This window comes from Procambarus clarkii, chromosome 57 (assembly GCF_040958095.1).
Source record: "Procambarus clarkii isolate CNS0578487 chromosome 57, FALCON_Pclarkii_2.0, whole genome shotgun sequence".
Lineage (NCBI taxonomy): Eukaryota > Metazoa > Arthropoda > Malacostraca > Decapoda > Cambaridae > Procambarus > Procambarus clarkii.
This window is the reverse complement of record NC_091206.1, coordinates 4,146,996-4,160,238: the sequence shown is the minus strand read 5'-3', so window position 1 is coordinate 4,160,238 and position 13,243 is coordinate 4,146,996.

Below are 13,243 nucleotides of genomic sequence, written 5' to 3'. Positions count from 1 at the left end.
GATATGTCAGTTGGCCTTCAAATCTCAGAATTTCGCATAATATTGCATTTTAAGCAAGTTTTTTTGCATTTTGTTTCGTACGAAAAATCATCGAATTTAGCAATATTTTGACGTTTATTATCTCCTTTTCCTTAAAGTGATTTAAACAAAATATCATCGAATTAGGCAATATTTGGCCGTTTTTTCACGTTTTTGTGAATTTTCAGTTTATTGTTATTAATTCATTAAATATACGATAAAAATGATGCAAACACATAATTGATTAGATAATAACCTTAAATACTTCATTTTCAATCATCTATTTGTTTCTCGTTAAAATACTGAGTAAGATATTGAAAAGGGGAGAAGTTCGGTTTTTATTGCATATATCGACGTTTTAGCCGGATTAGAGCAGTTTTACGTGTACATCTTCCATCGGTAATATAAACGGAAAATCAGGAACATTTTAGTTAATTCCATTTGTTTTTATCATTTGTATTGGAAACAACAGTGTCATATGTCTTTTCTTGGATCTAAATAATACGAAACCTCGCTCTATGATTTGATGTTAAAATCCTCAAATATGGTAAAATAGTGACTTTTTTCACGTTTTTCATGTAGTTTGATATTACGTAAATATATTCATTTTAACCAATATTTCGAAACTATTTCATGTAGTATCACGATATGTCAGTTGGCCATCAAATCTCAGAATTTCGCATAATATTGCATTTTAAGCAAGTGTTTTTGGCATTTTGTTTCGTACGAAAAATCATCGAATTTAGCAATATTTTGACGTTTATTATCTCCTTTTCCTTTATGTGATTTTAACAAAATATCATCGAATTAGGCAATATTTTGCCGTTTTTCCACGTTTTTGTGAATTTTCAGTTTATTGTTATTAATTCATTAAATATACGATAAAAATGATGCAAACACATAATTGATTAGATAATAACCTTAAATACTTCATTTTCAATCATCTATTTGTTTCTCGTTAAAATACTGACTAAGATATTGAAAAGGGGAGAAGTTCGGTTTTTATTGCATATATCGACGTTTCAGCCGGATTAGAGCGGTTTTACGTGTATATCTTCCATCGGTAATATAAACGGAAAATCAGGAACATTTTAGTTAATTCTTATGAAAACCCATTGGTTTTTATCATTTGTATTGGAAACAACATTGTCATATGTCTTTTCTTGGATCTAAATAATACGAAACCTCGCTGTATGATTTGAAGTTAAAATCCTCAAATATGGTAAAATAATGACTTTTTTCACGTTTTTCATGTAGTTTGATATTACGTAAATATATTCATTTTTACCAATATTTCGATACTATTTCATGTAGTATCACGATATGTGAGTTGGCCTTCAAATCTCAGAATTTCGCATAATATTGCATTTTAAGCAAGTTTTTTTGCATTTTGTTTCGTACGAAAAATCATCGTATATAGCAATATTTTGACGTTTATTATCTCCTTTTCCTTTAAGTGATTTAAACAAAATATCATCGAATTAGGCAATATTTTGCCGTTTTTTCACGTTTTTGTGAATTTTCAGTTTATTGTTATTAATTCATTAAATATACGATAAAAATGATGCAAACACATAATTGATTGGATAATAACCTTAAATACTTCATTTTCAATCATCTATTTGTTTCTCGTTAAAATACTGAGTAAGATATTGAAAAGGGGAGAAGTTCGGTTTTTATTGCATATATCGACGTTTCAGCCGGATTAGAGCGGTTTTACGTGTACATCTTCCATTGGTAATATAAACGGAAAATCAGGAACATTTTAGTTAATTCCATTGGTTTTTATCATTTGTATTGGAAACAACATTGTCATATGTCTTTTCTTGGATCTAAATAATACGAAACCTCGCTCTATGATTTGAAGTTAAAATCCTCAAATATGGTAAAATAGTGACTTTTTTCACGTTTTTCATGTAGTTTGGTATTACGTAAATATATTCATTTTTACCAATATTTCGATACTATTTCATGTAGTATCACGATATGTGAGTTGGCCTTCAAATCTCAGAATTTCGCATAATATTGCATTTTAAGCAAGTTTTTTTGCATTTTGTTTCGTACGAAAAATCATCGAAAATAGCAATATTTTGACGTTTATTATCTCATTTTCCTTTATGTGATTTCAACAAAATATCATCGAATTAGGCAATAATTTTGCCGTTTTTCCACGTTTTTGTGAATTTTCAGTTTATTGTTATTAATTCATTAAATATACGATAAAAATGATGCAAACACATAATTGATTAGATAATAACCTTAAATACTTCATTTTCAATCATCTATTTGTTTCTCGTTAAAATACTGAGTAAGATATTGAAAAGGGGAGAAGTTCGTTTTTTTTGCATATATCGACGTTTCAGCCGGATTAGAGCGGTTTTACGTGTATATCTTCCATCGGTAATATAAACGGAAAATCAGGAATATTTTAGTTAATTCCATTGGTTTTTATCATTTGTATTGGAAACAACATTGTCATATGTCATTTCTTGAATCTAAATTATACGAAACCTCGCTCTATGATTTGAAGTTAAAATCCTCAAATATGGTAAAATAGTGACTTTTTTCACGTTTTTAATGTAGTTTGATATTACGTAAATATATTCATTTTTACCAATATTTCGATACTATTTCATGTAGTATCACGATATGTGATTTGGCCTTCAAATCTTAGAATTTCGCATAATATTGCATTTTAAGCAAGTTTTCTTGCATTTTGTTTCGAACGAAAAATCATCGAATTTAGCAATATTTTGACGTTTATTATCTCCTTTTCCTTTACGTGATTTAAACAAAATATCATCGAATTAGGCAGTATTTTGCCGTTTTTTAACGTTTTTGTGAATTTTCAGTTTATTGTTATTAATTCATTAAATATACGATAAAAATGATGCAAACACATAATTGATTAGATAATAACCTTAAATACTTCATTTTCAATCATCTATTTGTTTCTCGTTAAAATACTGAGTAAGATATTGAAAAGGGGAGAAGTTCGGGTTTTTATTGCATATATCGACGTTTCAGCCGAATTAGAGCGGTTTTACGTGTACATTTTCCATCGGTAATATAAACGGAAAATCAGGAACATTTTAGTAAATTCCATTGGTTTTTATCATTTGTATTGGAAACAACATTGTCATATGTCTTTTCTTGGATCTAAATAATACGAAACCTCGCTCTATGATTTGAAGTTAAAATCCTCAAATATGGTAAAATAGTGACTTTTTTCACGTTTTTCATGTAGTTTGATATTACGTAAATATATTCAGTTTTACCAATATTTCGATACTATTTCATGTAGTATCACGATATGTGAGTTGGCCTTCAAATCTCAGAATTTCGCATAATATTGCATTTTAAGCAAGTTTTTTTGCATTTTGTTTCGTACGAAAAATCATCGAATATAGCAATATTTTGACGTTTATTATCTCAATTTCCTTTATGTGATTTCAACAAAATATCATCGAATTAGGCAATATTTTGCCGTTTTTCCACGTTTTTGTGAATTTTCAGTTTATTGTTATTAATTCATTAAATATACGATAAAAATGATGCAAACACATAATTGATTGGATAATAACCTTAAATACTTCATTTTCAATCATCTATTTGTTTCTCGTTAAAATACTGAGTAAGATATTGAAAAGGGGAGAAGTTCGGTTTTTATTGCATATATCGACGTTTCAGCCGGATTAGAGCGGTTTTACGTGTACATCTTCCATCGGTAATATAAACGGAAAATCAGGAACATTTTAGTTAATTCCATTGGTTTTTATCATTTGTATTGGAAACAACATTGTCATATGTCTTTTCTTGGATCTAAATAATACGAAACCTCGCTCTATGATTTGAAGTTAAAATCCTCAAATATGGTAAAATAGTGACTTTTTTCACGTTTTTCATGTAGTTTGGTATTACGTAAATATATTCATTTTTACCAATATTTCGATACTATTTCATGTAGTATCACGATATGTGAGTTGGCCTTCAAATCTCAGAATTTCGCATAATATTGCATTTTAAGCAAGTTTTTTTGCATTTTGTTTCGTACGAAAAATCATCGAAAATAGCAATATTTTGACGTTTATTATCTCATTTTCCTTTATGTGATTTCAACAAAATATCATCGAATTAGGCAATAATTTTGCCGTTTTTCCACGTTTTTGTGAATTTTCAGTTTATTGTTATTAATTCATTAAATATACGATAAAAATGATGCAAACACATAATTGATTAGATAATAACCTTAAATACTTCATTTTCAATCATCTATTTGTTTCTCGTTAAAATACTGAGTAAGATATTGAAAAGGGGAGAAGTTCGTTTTTTTTGCATATATCGACGTTTCAGCCGGATTAGAGCGGTTTTACGTGTATATCTTCCATCGGTAATATAAACGGAAAATCAGGAATATTTTAGTTAATTCCATTGGTTTTTATCATTTGTATTGGAAACAATATTGTCATATGTCATTTCTTGAATCTAAATTATACGAAACCTCGCTCTATGATTTGAAGTTAAAATCCTCAAATATGGTAAAATAGTGACTTTTTTCACGTTTTTAATGTAGTTTGATATTACGTAAATATATTCATTTTTACCAATATTTCGATACTATTTCATGTAGTATCACGATATGTGATTTGGCCTTCAAATCTTAGAATTTCGCATAATATTGCATTTTAAGCAAGTTTTCTTGCATTTTGTTTCGAACGAAAAATCATCGAATTTAGCAATATTTTGACGTTTATTATCTCCTTTTCCTTTACGTGATTTAAACAAAATATCATCGAATTAGGCAGTATTTTGCCGTTTTTTAACGTTTTTGTGAATTTTCAGTTTATTGTTATTAATTCATTAAATATACGATAAAAATGATGCAAACACATAATTGATTAGATAATAACCTTAAATACTTCATTTTCAATCATCTATTTGTTTCTCGTTAAAATACTGAGTAAGATATTGAAAAGGGGAGAAGTTCGGTTTTTATTGCATATATCGACGTTTCAGCCGAATTAGAGCGGTTTTACGTGTACATTTTCCATCGGTAATATAAACGGAAAATCAGGAACATTTTAGTAAATTCCATTGGTTTTTATCATTTGTATTGGAAACAACATTGTCATATGTCTTTTCTTGGATCTAAATAATACGTAACCTCGCTCTATGATTTGAAGTTAAAATCCTCAAATATGGTAAAATAGTGACTTTTTCACGTTTTTCATGTAGTTTGATATTACGTAAATATATTCAGTTTTACCAATATTTCGATACTATTTCATGTAGTATCACGATATGTGAGTTGGCCTTCAAATCTCAGAATTTCGCATAATATTGCATTTTAAGCAAGTTTTTTTGCATTTTGTTTCGTACGAAAAATCATCGAATATAGCAATATTTTGACGTTTATTATCTCAATTTCCTTTATGTGATTTCAACAAAATATCATTGAATTAGGCAATATTTTGCCGTTTTTCCACGTTTTTGTGAATTTTCAGTTTATTGTTATTAATTCATTAAATATACGATAAAAATGATGCAAACACATAATTGATTGGATAATAACCTTAAATACTTCATTTTCAATCATCTATTTGTTTCTCGTTAAAATACTGAGTAAGATATTGAAAAGGGGAGAAGTTCGGTTTTTATTGCATATATCGACGTTTCAGCCGGATTAGAGCGGTTTTACGTGTACATCTTCCATCGGTAATATAAACGGAAAATCAGGAACGTTTTAGTTAATTCCATTGGTTTTTATCATTTGTATTGGAAACAACATTGTCATATGTCTTTTTTGGATCTAAATAATACGAAACCTCGCTCTATGATTTGAAGTTAAAATCCTCAAATATGGTAAAATAGTGACTTTTTTCACGTTTTTCATGTAGTTTGATATTACGTAAATATATTCATTTTTACCAATATTTCGATACTATTTCATGTAGTATCACGATATGTGAGTTGGCCTTCAAATCTCAGAATTTCGCATAATATTGCATTTTAAGCAAGTTTTTTTGCATTTTGTTTCGTACGAAAAATCATCGAAAATAGCAATATTTTGACGTTTATTATCTCATTTTCCTATATGTGATTTCAACAAAATATCATCGAATTAGGCAATAATTTTGCCGTTTTTCCACGTTTTTGTGAATTTTCAGTTTATTGTTATTAATTCATTAAATATACGATAAAAATGATGCAAACACATAATTGATTAGATAATAACCTTAAATACTTCATTTTCAATCATCTATTTGTTTCTCGTTAAAATACTGAGTAAGATATTGAAAAGGGGAGAAGTTCGTTTTTTTTGCATATATCGACGTTTCAGCCGGATTAGAGCGGTTTTACGTGTATATCTTCCATCGGTAATATAAACGGAAAATCAGGAATATTTTAGTTAATTCCATTGGTTTTTATCATTTGTATTGGAAACAATATTGTCATATGTCATTTCTTGAATCTAAATTATACGAAACCTCGCTCTATGATTTGAAGTTAAAATCCTCAAATATGGTAAAATAGTGACTTTTTTCACGTTTTTAATGTAGTTTGATATTACGTAAATATATTCATTTTTACCAATATTTCGATACTATTTCATGTAGTATCACGATATGTGATTTGGCCTTCAAATCTTAGAATTTCGCATAATATTGCATTTTAAGCAAGTTTTCTTGCATTTTGTTTCGAACGAAAAATCATCGAATTTAGCAATATTTTGACGTTTATTATCTCCTTTTCCTTTACGTGATTTAAACAAAATATCATCGAATTAGGCAGTATTTTGCCGTTTTTTAACGTTTTTGTGAATTTTCAGTTTATTGTTATTAATTCATTAAATATACGATAAAAATGATGCAAACACATAATTGATTAGATAATAACCTTAAATACTTCATTTTCAATCATCTATTTGTTTCTCGTTAAAATACTGAGTAAGATATTGAAAAGGGGAGAAGTTCGGTTTTTATTGCATATATCGACGTTTCAGCCGAATTAGAGCGGTTTTACGTGTACATTTTCCATCGGTAATATAAACGGAAAATCAGGAACATTTTAGTAAATTCCATTGGTTTTTATCATTTGTATTGGAAACAACATTGTCATATGTCTTTTCTTGGATCTAAATAATACGTAACCTCGCTCTATGATTTGAAGTTAAAATCCTCAAATATGGTAAAATAGTGACTTTTTCACGTTTTTCATGTAGTTTGATATTACGTAAATATATTCAGTTTTACCAATATTTCGATACTATTTCATGTAGTATCACGATATGTGAGTTGGCCTTCAAATCTCAGAATTTCGCATAATATTGCATTTTAAGCAAGTTTTTTTGCATTTTGTTTCGTACGAAAAATCATCGAATATAGCAATATTTTGACGTTTATTATCTCAATTTCCTTTATGTGATTTCAACAAAATATCATTGAATTAGGCAATATTTTGCCGTTTTTCCACGTTTTTGTGAATTTTCAGTTTATTGTTATTAATTCATTAAATATACGATAAAAATGATGCAAACACATAATTGATTGGATAATAACCTTAAATACTTCATTTTCAATCATCTATTTGTTTCTCGTTAAAATACTGAGTAAGATATTGAAAAGGGGAGAAGTTCGGTTTTTATTGCATATATCGACGTTTCAGCCGGATTAGAGCGGTTTTACGTGTACATCTTCCATCGGTAATATAAACGGAAAATCAGGAACGTTTTAGTTAATTCCATTGGTTTTTATCATTTGTATTGGAAACAACATTGTCATATGTCTTTTTTGGATCTAAATAATACGAAACCTCGCTCTATGATTTGAAGTTAAAATCCTCAAATATGGTAAAATAGTGACTTTTTTCACGTTTTTCATGTAGTTTGATATTACGTAAATATATTCATTTTTACCAATATTTCGATACTATTTCATGTAGTATCACGATATGTGAGTTGGCCTTCAAATCTCAGAATTTCGCATAATATTGCATTTTAAGCAAGTTTTTTTGCATTTTGTTTCGTACGAAAAATCATCGAAAATAGCAATATTTTGACGTTTATTATCTCATTTTCCTATATGTGATTTCAACAAAATATCATCGAATTAGGCAATAATTTTGCCGTTTTTCCACGTTTTTGTGAATTTTCAGTTTATTGTTATTAATTCATTAAATATACGATAAAAATGATGCAAACACATAATTGATTAGATAATAACCTTAAATACTTCATTTTCAATCATCTATTTGTTTCTCGTTAAAATACTGAGTAAGATATTGAAAAGGGGAGAAGTTCGGGTTTTTTGCATATATCGACGTTTCAGCCGGATTAGAGCGGTTTTACGTGTATATCTTCCATCGGTAATATAAACGGAAAATCAGGAACATTTTAGTTAATTCCATTGGTTTTTATCATTTGTATTGGAAACAACATTGTCATATGTCATTTCTTGAATCTAAATAATACGAAACCTCGCTCAATGATTTGAAGTTAAAATCCTCAAATATGGTAAAATAGTGACTTTTTTCACGTTTTTAATGTAGTTTGATATTACGTAAATATATTCATTTTTACCAATATTTCGATACTATTTCATGTAGTATCACAATATGTGATTTGGCCTTCAAATCTTAGAATTTCGCATAATATTGCATTTTAAGCAAGTTTTCTTGCATTTTGTTTCGAACGAAAAATCATCGAATTTAGCAATATTTTGACGTTTATTATCTCCTTTTCCTTTATGTGATTTAAACAAAATATCATAGAATTAGGCAGTATTTTGCCGTTTTTTAACGTTTTTGTGAATTTTCAGTTTATTGTTATTAATTCATTAAATATACGATAAAAATGATGCAAACACATAATTGATTAGATAATAACCTTAAATACTTCATTTTCAATCATCTATTTGTTTCTCGTTAAAATACTGAGTAAGATATTTAAAAGGGGAGAAGTTCGGTTTTTATTGCATATATCGACGTTTCAGCCGGATTAGAGCGGTTTTACGTGTACATTTTCCATCGGTAATATAAACGGAAAATCAGGAACATTTTAGTTAATTCCATTGGTTTTTATCATTTGTATTGGAAACAACATTGTCATATGTCTTTTCTTGGATCTAAATAATACGAAACCTCGCTCTATGATTTGAAGTTAAAATCCTCAAATATGGTATAATAGTGACTTTTTTCACGTTTTTAATGTAGTTTGATATTACGTATATATATTCATTTTTACCAATATTTCGATACTATTTCATGTAGTATCACGATATGTGATTTGGCCTTCAAATCTTAGAATTTCGCATAATATTGCATTTTAAGCAAGTTTTCTTGCATTTTGTTTCGTACGAAAAATCATCGAATTTAGCAATATTTTTACGTTTATCATCCCCTTTTCCTTTATGTGATTTAGACAAAATATCAACGAATTAGGCAATATTTTGCCGTTTTTCCACTTTTTTGTGAATTTTCAGTTTATTGTTAATAATTCATTAAATATACGATAAAAATGATGCAAACACATAATTGATTAGAAATTAACCTTAAATACTTCATTTTCAATCAACCATTTGTTTCTCATTAAAATACTGAGTAGGATATTGAAAAGGGGAGAAGTTCGGTTTATATTGCATGTATCGACGTTTCAGCAGGATTAGAGCGGCTTTACGTGTACATCTTCCATCGGTAATATAAACGGATAATCAGGAACATTTTAGTTATTACTAATGAAAACACATTGATTTTTATCATTTTTATTGGAAACAACATTGTCATGTCTTTTCTTGGATCTAAATAAAACGAAACCTCGCTCTATGATTTGAAGTTAAAATCCTCAAATATGATAAAATAGTGACTTTTTCACGTTAATCATTTAGTTTGATATTACGTAAATATATTCATTTTTACCAATATTTCGATACTATTTCATGTAGTATCACAATATGTGATTTGGCCTTCAAATCTCAGAATGTCGCATAATATTGCATTTTAAGCAAGTTTTCTTGCATTTTGTTTCGAACGAAAAATCATCGAATTTAGCAATATTTTGACGTTTATTATCTCCTTTTCCTTTATGTGATTTAAACAAAATATCATCGAATTAGGCAATATTTTGCCGTTTTTTAACGTTTTTGTGAATTTTCAGTTTATTGTTATTAATTCATTAAATATACGATAAAAATGATGCAAACACATAATTGATTAGATAATAACCTTAAATACTTCATTTTCAATCATCTATTTGTTTCTCGTTAAAATACTGAGTAAGATATTGAAAAGGGGAGAAGTTCGGTTTTTATTGCATATATCGACGTTTCAGCCGGATTAGAGCGGTTTTACGTGTACATTTTCCATCGGTAATATAAACGGAAAATCAGGAACATTTTAGTTAATTCCATTGGTTTTTATCATTTGTATTGGAAACAACATTGTCATATGTCTTTTCTTGGATCTAAATAATACCAAACCTCGCTCTATGATTTGAAGTTAAAATCCTCAAATATGGTAAAATAGTGACTTTTTTCACGTTTTTCATGTAGTTTGATATTACGTAAATATATTCATTTTTACCAATATTTCGATACTATTTCATGTAGTATCACGATATGTGAGTTGGCCTTCAAATCTCAGAATTTCGCATAATATTGCATTTTAAGCAAGTTTTTTTGCATTTTGTTTCGTACGAAAAATCATCGAAAATAGCAATATTTTGACGTTTATTATCTCATTTTCCTTTATGTGATTTCAACAAAATATCATCGAATTAGGCAATAATTTAGCCGTTTTTCCACGTTTTTGTGAATTTTCAGTTTATTGTTATTAATTCATTAAATATACGATAAAAATGATGCAAACACATAATTGATTAGATAATAACCTTAAATACTTAATTTTCAATCATCTATTTGTTTCTCGTTAAAATACTGAGTAAGATATTGAAAAGGGGAGAAGTTCGGTTTTTTTGCATATATCGACGTTTCAACCGGATTAGAGCGGTTTTACGTGTATATCTTCCATCGGTAATATAAACGGAAAATCAGGAACATTTTAGTTAATTCCATTGGTTTTTATCATTTGTATTGGAAACAACATTGTCATATGTCATTTCTTGAATCTAAATAATACGAAACCTCGCTCTATGATTTGAAGTTAAAATCCTCAAATATGGTAAAATAGTGACTTTTTTCACGTTTTTCATGTAGTTTGATATTACGTAAATATATTCATTTTTACCAATATTTCGATACTATTTCATGTAGTATCACGATATGTGAGTTGGCCTTCAAATCTCAGAATTTCGCATAATATTGCATTTTAAGCAAGTTTTTTTGCATTTTGTTTCGTACGAAAAATCATCGAAAATAGCAATATTTTGACGTTTATTATCTCATTTTCCTATATGTGATTTCAACAAAATATCATCGAATTAGGCAATAATTTTGCCGTTTTTCCACGTTTTTGTGAATTTTCAGTTTATTGTTATTAATTCATTAAATATACGATAAAAATGATGCAAACACATAATTGATTAGATAATAACCTTAAATACTTCATTTTCAATCATCTATTTGTTTCTCGTTAAAATACTGAGTAAGATATTGAAAAGGGGAGAAGTTCGGTTTTTTTGCATATATCGACGTTTCAGCCGGATTAGAGCGGTTTTACCTGTATATCTTCCATCGGTAATATAAACGGAAAATCAGGAACATTTTAGTTAATTCCATTGGTTTTTATCATTTGTATTGGAAACAACATTGTCATATGTCATTTCTTGAATCTAAATAATACGAAACCTCGCTCTATGATTTGAAGTTAAAATCCTCAAATATGGTAAAATAGTGACTTTTTTCACGTTTTTAATGTAGTTTGATATTACGTAAATATATTCATTTTTACCAATATTTCGATACTATTTCATGTAGTATCACAATATGTGATTTGGCCTTCAAATCTTAGAATTTCGCATAATATTGCATTTTAAGCAAGTTTTCTTGCATTTTGTTTCGAACGAAAAATCATCGAATTTAGCAATATTTTGACGTTTATTATCTCCTTTTCCTTTATGTGATTTAAACAAAATATCATCGAATTAGGCAGTATTTTGCCGTTTTTTAACGTTTTTGTGAATTTTCAGTTTATTGTTATTAATTCATTAAATATACGATAAAAATGATGCAAACACATAATTGATTAGATAATAACCTTAAATACTTCATTTTCAATCATCTATTTGTTTCTCGTTAAAATACTGAGTAAGATATTGAAAAGGGGAGAAGTTCGGTTTTTATTGCATATATCGACGTTTCAGCCGGATTAGAGCGGTTTTACGTGTACATTTTCCATCGGTAATATAAACGGAAAATCAGGAACATTTTAGTTAATTCCATTGGTTTTTATCATTTGTATTGGAAACAACATTGTCATATGTCTTTTCTTGGATCTAAATAATACGAAACCTCGCTCTATGATTTGAAGTTAAAATCCTCAAATATGGTATAATAGTGACTTTTTTCACGTTTTTAATGTAGTTTGATATTACGTATATATATTCATTTTTACCAATATTTCGATACTATTTCATGTAGTATCACGATATGTGATTTGGCCTTCAAATCTTAGAATTTCGCATAATATTGCATTTTAAGCAAGTTTTCTTGCATTTTGTTTCGTACGAAAAATCATCGAATTTAGCAATATTTTTACGTTTATCATCCCCTTTTCCTTTATGTGATTTAGACAAAATATCAACGAATTAGGCAATATTTTGCCGTTTTTCCACTTTTTTGTGAATTTTCAGTTTATTGTTAATAATTCATTAAATATACGATAAAAATGATGCAAACACATAATTGATTAGAAATTAACCTTAAATACTTCATTTTCAATCAACCATTTGTTTCTCATTAAAATACTGAGTAGGATATTGAAAAGGGGAGAAGTTCGGTTTATATTGCATGTATCGACGTTTCAGCAGGATTAGAGCGGCTTTACGTGTACATCTTCCATCGGTAATATAAACGGATAATCAGGAACATTTTAGTTATTACTAATGAAAACACATTGATTTTTATCATTTTTATTGGAAACAACATTGTCATGTCTTTTCTTGGATCTAAATAAAACGAAACCTCGCTCTATGATTTGAAGTTAAAATCCTCAAATATGATAAAATAGTGACTTTTTCACGTTAATCATTTAGTTTGATATTACGTAAATATAT